The sequence below is a fragment of the Echinops telfairi genome, unplaced genomic scaffold (assembly GCF_000313985.2).
Source record: "Echinops telfairi isolate 266 unplaced genomic scaffold, ASM31398v2 ScPeMD7_31;HRSCAF=116, whole genome shotgun sequence".
NCBI lineage: Eukaryota > Metazoa > Chordata > Mammalia > Afrosoricida > Tenrecidae > Echinops > Echinops telfairi.
Window position 1 is genome coordinate 48820224 of NW_022103928.1, and position 10535 is coordinate 48830758.

General features: G+C 39.8%; 1 pseudogene; it reads right to left on the minus strand.

Moving 5' to 3' along the window:
• LOC115869525 overlaps nt 1–3091 on the minus strand; it is a 161022-nt pseudogene extending 157931 nt beyond the window's left edge.
• Between the last annotated feature and the right edge of the window lie 7444 nt (nt 3092–10535).

The window sequence follows — 10535 nt, forward strand, 5'->3', positions numbered from 1 at the left end:
TCCACTATCTCTCATTTTAAAGTTCTCCAACTTTCTGAGAAGCTGCCCCCGGAGTGAGAATCTCCTGCTGATTGTCAGTGCAGCCTGGCCATTGTTGAGATAATTCAAGATGAACAAGTCATGTGTTTTAACAATTATGGAATTTAAAACAATTTTGTTCTGTTTTGATTTATTCTCAATGTAACCTTGTTACCAAAATCTAGTCATGGTTCATTTCAATGTCAATATATTCTGAGGGAAAAAGTGTATGGGGACATAAATGAGTGCCTCGGTCGTTCTGAAAAACACATCAATGGAGTCTCTGTGGAGGCCCTCAGCTCAGAATGAGGCCTTGCGCTCCTTTCCAAATAGCCAAACCCCTTCACAAGTGAAAACACAGGTGATCCGTTCTGGCTGCTGGGATGTTGGCACACTGCCCATGGACTAATGCTTGATAATAAAAAGGTATTCTTGGGGGGACCCATGTCAGCAGCACAAGCCGGAGGCCCACATGCCAGGCTTAACAGGGATGTTTGGATTCACATTGTTGGCCCAAGCAGTGTTCTTCACTTTGTTGGTCCAAACAGCTTTTAAATGTCGGATGGATTACCCACATTTTAAAAAGCATGTGATTTCACAAATTATGTATTTCTGGCTTCTCTTGATAAACTTGATATCTGGCAACCCTGAGCTCATGCACTTACATGAAAATATTTTCCTTCAATTAGGGTTGAAAACATTCAGGTTGGGTGTGTTCTCTGTCTTTCATAGCTGTCCGAACAAAAATGCCAAAAATCAGTTCCTGTTTATCATCTTACACTTTGTCCACTTCACTCAGTTTCCTTGCCTGCATTGTTCCCGTGGGTATTTTTTTGTTTGTGACCCCGCTTTATATCAGACTCGCGCATTGGAACAATGGATGTATTTCCAGGATAAGAATAAAATGAATTTGAGTGAAATTGTCGTTTGCTGCCATCCAATTGGTCCTGACTCATGATGATTCTATGCCCAATGGAGAAAAATGCTGCCCAGTCATGTCCCACCTCCATCATGAATTGCAAATTGCATCGCTGTGATACATAGCATCTTTGTTGGCTGATTTCAGAGGTAGATCAATAGACCCTTCTTCCATTAGAATGGAATAGCGACTATCTACTGAAAGAGATAATAACTCAATAGTCAATCAAAACTTTTTTTTTGGTCACAAGATTTACTTACCACCATCACATTTTGGTTTGATGTACCTGATATTTAACAATATTCTAGACAGCTTGTCATCCCTGCAGATGCAACGAAGAACTGAATGGGGTTTCTGGGTTTACTTTGATCAGATTTACAAAGGTATGGTCTTTAGTGATGTAATTTAGCATTTGAATGCTGATAGCCTATGTAAATCTAAGATATAAACTTCTCTGAAGGTCATTTCCCCCCTCCTTTGTAAAATGGCAATACTTCTACTTGTCTGATCTATTTGTACTAAGGATTAAAAAACCATATGCATATGATGATTCAAACAGTATAGACACAAAAATGCTATTTCCATTGTCATGATTATTATTGTTCAGATAGATTATCATTGAAAAACAGGCGATGGATCTTTATGGGGGATTACACTGTATGCATTTGTGTCACATCACATTCTTTCAAAAGTCTAGCCCTGGTGGTGTAGTGGGCTGCGAGTTCATCTGCTCAACTGCTAACCACAAGGGAAGACGTCTGAACCCACCAGCTGCTCCTTGGCAGAAATATGAGTTTGCTTACTCCAGTAAAGATCGACACCCTAGAAAACCATAAGGAAGGGTTCACTTTGTCCTAAAAAGTGGCTGTGAATTAAAATCAATTCCATTTCAGTGATTTCTTAAATGTATATAAAAAAGAGCAAGTATATTCAAACAGAAAAATAATAGACTAGGTGGTCAAGTACAGTTTCATGGGGAGCTGGTAGAAGAGAAAGTGCTCTAAGAGGGGAGCACCCACGTGGATGGCAGTGGCCGGGGTCAAGGTGAGGGCATATTTAACTGTGAGATCCTTACACTTATGAGCATGCCGGTGTCCCTCTTACAAACCCAGTTTGCTGAAAGCGCTCAATGAACGTTTATTGAATGCAAATGATTGAAAGTACAACTAGAAAGAAAAGGCTAGAGAAAAAAAGGAAATTTGAGATTCTAGAGTAAGAAGTGTCTTTCTTTTTTTCCCCATCCCTTCCATTTTGCTTAACAATGACCTTGACTCTCTTTTAGAAAGGTTAGCTGAAAGCTTATTATAGGGAAATATTAAATTCTCCTTAAATTGGTGACTGAAGTCCAAGGCAGCCCTTTATATATTTGTTTCTTCCTCTCACTGGTTTATAAAACTAGACAGTGATAGATGGAGACACTGAGTTACTGTGAAGGCTCTAATCTTACCATTGTCACATGGACTAATCAGCAATAGCTATGAATAGCTGTGGCTGCTATTATTTCCCATTGCCACCCACTGCTCTGCTTTTCCAAATGATGGTATGGTGTCCTGAGACGCCTCAATTACACTGGCTCTCTGTGAGTATGCTTAGGAGTCCCTTTTAGGAGAAGGAAATATACAGTCTGGGAACTCTACAAAATGTTTATTGTGAAGTATGAGTATTCGAAATAAGGCTTAATGAAATTATCTATTTAAGTCCTGCTTGGTTAAAGCAAAGATTCAGAATCAACTCCACAACCCCCTCCCTCGAGGTGAATTACCTTCCTCTCTCAAGTCAGACGTCTAGCTTCGACTTGCTTAGTGGTCACTGAGGCCGTTCATTCACCCAGAGGCGAAGGTTGAGAAATGAGGGTCGGCGTCAAGGTTGTCCCACTGTTTTAGGTACAATCACGATATCATATGAAGAAAGAACTTAGACTTTGGGGATGCTCTACTTGGGTGTCTATTCTGTATCTGCTACTATTGATGAATGCTTCCTTTTAACTAATACATCTATTGCTTCTTTTTCCTTCTAGAAAAAAATCGTAAAGGAAGAGGCCCTAATTGGCTTTTCCTTGAATTTTTGGACATACAATAAGTACATGATGATGTACATGATGATATCCCTGCCAAATGTTTTCCCCGTGAACTTATTCCACCTTCCCAACGACATTGCGAGGCAAATGCTATTCTCTCGTTTACAGATGGAGAGAGTTGATTTCTGACAGAATAAAGAACTACCCACTAATCCATATAAAGGGGGTGATGATATTTGGGTTGGTCAACATTTTAGGGCAGGCTGGCATTTTGTGTATGGATTACAATGACTATCACGTGGGAATCCAGTGTCTTTCAGTTTTAGAGAGTGAAACATTTGGAGACATTCCCAGAATTTCAGCAAAGAATGAAAATGCTCAATAATTTGCCTTTGCCTGAAGCCTAAGCATTTCACTGTGTGGGGGTTGGGGCTTATGGCCAGAGTAGGTGCAATGAATGGGAAGAGGGAAAGCAATTGGCAGCAGGCAGATCATGATTTACCAGTTCATTTATCAACTCATCAACATTTATCAATTCATCTTAAACCAAAAAAAGCAAGGTTTCAAGGACGCGCTCACCAGGAAAGAGCTGAAGCTTTTTTTTGGTTCTTTTTTTAACATGGTAATATGTTATTTTTTCTTTTATCTTGTCATGTAGCGGGAATATTTGTGGTACATCTGCCATCAATGGTGCGTGATACTTTTCAAATGTCTCTGCATTGCCGTGGCATTTATTCGCCTGCAAATGGCCTTTATTCCGTGGTGGAGCCCAGCATCATGAGCTACATTCCTGGCTTACTCTAGACTGCTTTACAGTTTATCACTAAGGACGCTGGGTTTTTTTTCTCTGCTATGAAGTAATGGTAATGCTGCGGTGCTCAAGGACAGCAGTTCAAGACCATAAACCCCTCAGTGGGAGAAAGTCCGGGCTTTCTATTGCAGTAAACAGTTACAATCTCAGAAACCCACTGGCAGGGGTGGGGGTGGAGTAACTCTAAGGCAGCTTCATCCCAATAGCAATGAGTTTTGTTTTGTTTTTTAAATTGCTAATGGCTGTATTTTATTTTGCAGAAATGGCCATAGGGGACCTCACCCATGGCCTTATTTTAAATTGCTGACTATTATATATTTTCATGCGCCTTGGGGAAGTAGTGGTTACAAATTGGGCTGCCACCCACAAGGTCAGTTCCAAACCAAGAGCAGCTCTGCTGAGGAAAGCCTGGGCTCTCTCACCCAGTGAATGATCAGTCTCAGAAACCCACAGGGGGTCGCGAGTCAGCACTGACTTGATGGCAGTGAGTTTTTCTTTTGTTTTGCTTGGGTTTTTTTGAGTTTATTATATATTTGGGGAGATGTAATCATTTCCCTTCCTCTGCCACAGAATTAGAACAAACACTACTTTTCTGTCTGTTGCAAGGGAGGGACTGTGACAATTTTCGGTCTATATCCTGTATAGGGAGTTTGGATTTTGCTCATGGCAAATTTCTATTTGTACTTTTAAAATGACATCTACAAGGGGGACTTCAAAACATTGGTGGAAAAATGGAATTAAATTATAATGGAATTTTCCATGAACTTTTTGAAGGTCCTCTTATGTGAAAAAAATATTTCTTAATTTTGGTAGAGAATGTACTGTTGAAGAGAAATATAGGACTGTATGAATATACCCCCAAAAGAAGATGTGAATGTGACCAATGCCGTCACAATCCAAATAGTCACTTGATTAAGAAACACAAACCATGGAAGTGAAAATTAAAGCACAAGTACCTTGAGACAATATCATTAGAGCAATTGTGCCAGATAGCATACTTGTCTACAATACATGCAATCATGTAATTATAACTCCAACTGATGCAATTATACATGTATTACATATCATAGATAATAATAAGTCCGTTTATTTTTTTTTGGCATCATCAAGGTCTTTCTGCAGCTTCCATATGGGTAAACCATTCATCCTTCACTTAGTCATGGCACTATTTGTGTGATTTTAAGTTGACTTCATCCCTTCTTGAGCATGAGGCGCCTGAGATAAAAAGCACTGGAGATGAATTTGTAAGAATGTCCCTCCATTGTGTGAAGCTTCCTTCCCAGTTTTCACATACAATGTCTCCTGGGAATTCTATTGAGTATTTCCTGAAAGGTAGTCGGCTCTGTGCGCAGGGATGGAAGGTGGTCTTTTGCTTGGGTTATGCTTTTGATACATTATCTTGTACTGGACTCTTGCCTCTACCAACACATCAATCAATCTTCCTACTTAATCTGTTCATGATAAAACTATCCTCCTGACTTTCTAAGAACGTTGCTATACAGGGAATTACATACTTGACAGAGAGGCAAAGGAGACATGAGAGTGACACAAATAGCCAGGCTGGTTTTAGAAGTCACCCATGAAACCAAGCCATCCTTAGGAACTACCCTGTGTTATCCTCTGTTGGTGGCACATAGGATGTAAGTTAAGAAATAGTGGGAAATCATGAAGCAAAAACCAAACACACCATCCTGCTAAAAAATACCCGTCTTCCGCAGTTTAAAATATCTTCATTGTCACTCTGCTGAGTGGGGAGAGTGAAGTGAGTTCAGATCAACATGGCCAACACTAACTTTTATTTCCAAATCGCTGAAAGAGTTACAAATGGGAAATTAATTCATTCCCCTTGGCTGACAGTTTGACTCTATAAGTGGCTCTTGGTTCCTGGATGGTGCTGACAGTCTTGACTGGAAAGGTTGGTGATTCAAATCCTCTCAGTGTGCTGCAGGACCATGACCTGGTGATCGGCTCTGGTAACGATGGCAACCTAGCAAATCAAGCAGAACATCGCTACTCCATGACAGTGATGGCCATGAACCGGAATTGGCTTACTGGCAATGGGTTTGGTATTGCATTTTAGGGGACTCTCAGAGGGTCTGGATGGTGGTGCAAATTGTTCATGTGTTCACCTGCTACATAATTTACTTTTAATGGAAGTTTGAAGCCACCTGGAGAAGCCTTCAAAGAAAGACATGTTGGCAATCTCATTGTGAAAACTCTGCTATTGGAAACCCTGTGGAGGACAATTCTAGTTGGACACCTGTGAAGCAGTCACAAATCGGAATAGAACTGGCTGGCTTGCTGTTTCTTGGTTTCCGTTGGAGTCTTTACGTGAGATGAGAGTGCATAGTTAAATACTCTGCTGTATGTCTTGGACACATACTCTTGTTTAATCTTTGAAACAAGTTAATCAGATAGAATTCTTATTACCACCTCCATAAGCAAATGAGGGATAGTATCGTTTGTCCAACATCACCCAACAAATACATAAGCGAGCCAAAATTCAAACTCTGGTCAGATCCAAAGTTTACCTTTTAGAGCTGCTATACTTCACTCCTAGTAGCAGATCAGGGTCCATGCTGTCAGAAGTAGATACAAAATATAGTACAGTTATAAAAGCTAGCACTCACTGAGAGATAAACTAATTTGACTCAAGCAACTTTTTGAAATGTATGCTTTTGTTACAGGGAAGGAAACGCAGCATCAGAATGACGAAAAGTCATTACAGAAATGTGGTAAAGTGAAATTTCTTAATACGGCTCTCATTCATGTCTCTGTAACTCCCATCAAATGCCTGGAGGGGCTAAGTAAATTGGGTGTGTGAAACACTAATACTGGTCAGTTTGGGTGGCTACTCTTCTGAGTGTAAGAGAGCCATCTTAGAAGGAGGAAGAGAGAACTTGTGGGACCGTCAAGGAAGAAGAGGCACTACCAGAGTATGTTCAAAACCCTGGCTTGAAGTAGAGATGCAGAGAACAAACCATGCTGCGACCAGAGGTTGAGGCAAAGAGATCCTGAGATAGAGCAAAGGCGTGGTGCCGAGACTAGGAGTCTGAGACAGGGCAGTAAGGGTGCTTTCTAGCCTATGGAGACAGGCCAAAGGACCATGTGGCTGAGAGGTTAAGGACCAGAGAGAGACTTGGCTGCTGGCTGAGAAGCGGTGTTACTGTGGACTGAAAATTATATCCGTCATGCTGTATTGTCCTGATGTGTGGTAGGTAACCGGTTCATTTCCCTAATAAGTGTCCATCATTTTAAGTATTGCCTGTGAGTTCTCTGTGTGCATTACAATGCATTATTGAGCCCCACACAATTAGAGGCATGTCTGACTTCTGCTTTGTGGCAATTGGCCTGGGGCCGGTGTGGAGATGGGTACACTTCCTCCCTTGTTTAGCTAGAGCAGGTCAGATATGGCTCCATGATAGTTTTGCAGGGAAAGGTTTCTCTGCTGTTCAACATGGTTATTGCTAACCATGTGTGAGTATTAAAGTTACTTTTATTTCCCGTATATACTTGTGTATAAGCTGTTTTCCAGCACAGTGTTTTTATGCAGTTTTTGTGGTAAACTTAGGTGCCTTGGCTGATATTTGGGTCCGCTTATACTTGCGCATATACTGTAATTAAAAAAATATAAACCTTCTGTTCCTTAGTTGCACTGGTCACTCTTCACATGTTGAGTAGCCTCATGTGACTAGGGCCTACTGGATTGGGCAGTGCACATATAGCAACTTGATGACCTTGTTTGGAGGCGTGACAGAGGTAAATAGCTCACTGGCGGCCCAACCCAAGCTCTCTCTCTGCCTTCCCTTTCCTTCTGTTGAGACACTCAGAGAGCTGGAGGAGCTACTTGGAGACCTGAGCCAGCTTTGAGATGCTTCCGCTGCCACTAGAGCCACAAGACTTTCTATCCACTGGCCTGTGATCCTCCTGCATTCAGCATCATTGAGGGTGGCAACATGAGTCTAAAGAGGAGTTTATGGACTAGTAACGGACATATGGGCTAATATCGGATATATGAACTTGATCTGGACTTGGCTGGGAAGTTTCCTCAATATACAATTGCTCTTTGATGTAAAGCTCTCTCAGACACACATATGCGTGTCTTTGGAATTGTTTCTCTAGTCAAACCAGACTAACACAATATTTTTCACCAGCACCACGATTCAAATCCATCAATCCTATTCACTCCTTTGTATTCACAATCTAATTTTCACATGCATAGGACGCTATTGAAAATACCATGGTGTGGGTCAGGCATACTTTAATTAAAAAAATTATACCCTTGCTCTTCAACGCTTCAAAGAGGTCTTATGCATCAGATTTTCCAAATGTAATTAATCATTTGATTTCTTGACAGCTGTATCCATGAGCATTGACCATGGAGTAAAAAAAAATAAAAAGGAATCCTCTATGACTTTGCTCTTTTCTCTGTTATCGTATTGTTGTCTCTTGGGCCCATTGTGAGGATTTGGGTTTTATTTATATTGAGTTGCAATCCATACAGAAAACTGGAATTTTTGATCTTCATCAGCCGATGTTCCCAGTCTTCCTTGTTTTCAGCAAGCAAGGTGTGTTATCTATATATCACGGTTTGTTAACAAGCTCTCCTCCAATCCTGATGCTGAGTTCTTCATATAATACATTTTCTCAGGTTATTTGCTTATTATAGAGATTATATAAATAATGTGAATGATATAAACCTGATGGATACCTTTCCTGATTTTAAACCACGGTCCCTTCTCTGAACCAGGCAAACCACCAACACAATATGCCATATATCTTTACTGTTCTGCTAATGTAATGTATTTGAGCTTGGTGAATTGGAAGCCACAAATTAAAAAGGACAGACACAAAAAGTGGGAACTTTGCTCTCATTCATCTCACTGACATTAGGAAAATATGAAGGATTATCAAAAAATTCATGGAAAAATTCATTATCGGTTAATCCAACTTTCCCACAAACCTTTTGAAGGATTTCAGTGAACAAAGAAAATGGCCATGAGATGGTAAAGGAAAAACAGTGGAACTAACAAACTACTACAAAATCAATGATTTTTCAGGGGTCAGCCATCTTGTATACACTTGCAATCATGATATAATAATACTGACATGAATAATACAAACTACAATAATTATAACGATAGTAACAGCCATTCACATTTTAAATAATTCCTGTGTGCAGGGGGACAGTGCATTACTGTTTTTTGTCCCCAAATCAACTTTATATAGGCAGTACCATTGTATCTTCATTTTACAGATTGACACCGAGCAAGGTTAAATATCTAATGTATAATGATAAACTATTAGGGGGAAGGGTGGCCATTATATACACTGATGTGTTGCCTGCAGACCATAATGAACCACAGATGGCCTTTGATAGACATTTCTGACAATGACTATTATCAGCATGAGCCCTTCAAGAGGTTAATGTAAAATAGGTTAGGAAAGAACAATGAGGAAGCACTCACTCTAGACCATGGTTAAATGGACAGTAGGAAAAGGTTTTACCTACATAAGATAATATGAGTTTGCATTCATGTGTGTACGTATTATTCATAGTATTATTTTTATCTTTTGGACTATTTTCTAAAATTCTCAGTTAAAAAAATACTCCCCCCCCCAAAAAAAAACAAAAAACTTCCCGATTTGGAAGTCATTTTTCCCAGATGCCATTTACAAAGATTACTAGATCGTATTGTTAAAGTCTGCTTCAGAATTGTTGTCCTTAGAGGAATATAATCTAAAATAACAGCTGAAGAGAGACTATTCTTAATCACCTTGCTGTTATTGCTAGGTGCTTGTGACTCAGTTCTGATTCATACAGCTCTCACATCCAGCAGAATTCAGTATTGCCCTGACCTGTAGCATCCTCACAGTCATCGCTAGCTTTTAGGTCCTTGTTACAGCCACGATGTCAATCTATCTCATTGAGAGGCCTCATTTCTTTTGCTGACCCTTTGCCTTGCTCTTGTACTCTAGGGACTGATTCCTCTCGATAGCATCCCCAAAGTACAAGCGAGACAATCTCACCGCCTTCGTTTCTAAAGAGCATCTTGGTTGTGCATTTTCAAAGATAGATTTCAAAAAGGATACAATCTGGATGTCTGTGGTATTCAAAATTCAGTGCCAACAATGTAATTTTTCTTTTGATTAACTTATTCATTATACTGCTTTTGTATAAATATAAAGCAATTAAACCATCATGGCTTGCACCAGGCTAACCTTCGTCCTCAAAGTGATGTCTTGCTTTTCCACATTGTAAAGTGGTTTTCTGCGCTATATGCCCAGGGCAGAGTATTATTTGATTTTTTGACTGCTGCTTCCATGGGCCTTGATTGTAGATGCAAGGAAAATAAAATCTTTGACAACATCCATCTTTTTTCTTTTGATCACAATGTTGCCTATGTGTAGCCATAGTGATTTTTGTCTTCTTTATGCTGATGTGTAATCCAAATTGAAGGCTGTCGTCTTTGATCTTCATCAGTAGGTGCTTTAATTCCCTCAAGTTTTAATATACAAGATTGTTTCATCTGCATATCACAAGTTGTGAATGAATTTTCCTCCATGTATGCTGATACGTCATTCATCTTCATATAGTACAACTTCTCAGATTATTTGCTCAGCACACAGCTTGAATAAGTAGGGTCAAAGGATATAATCTTAATGCACACCTTTTCTTATTTTAAAAATTCAGTATTTCTCGGTTCTAGAATCACCTCTTAGAATATGTACAAGATCTGCATGTACACAATGAAAAGTTCTGGAATTTC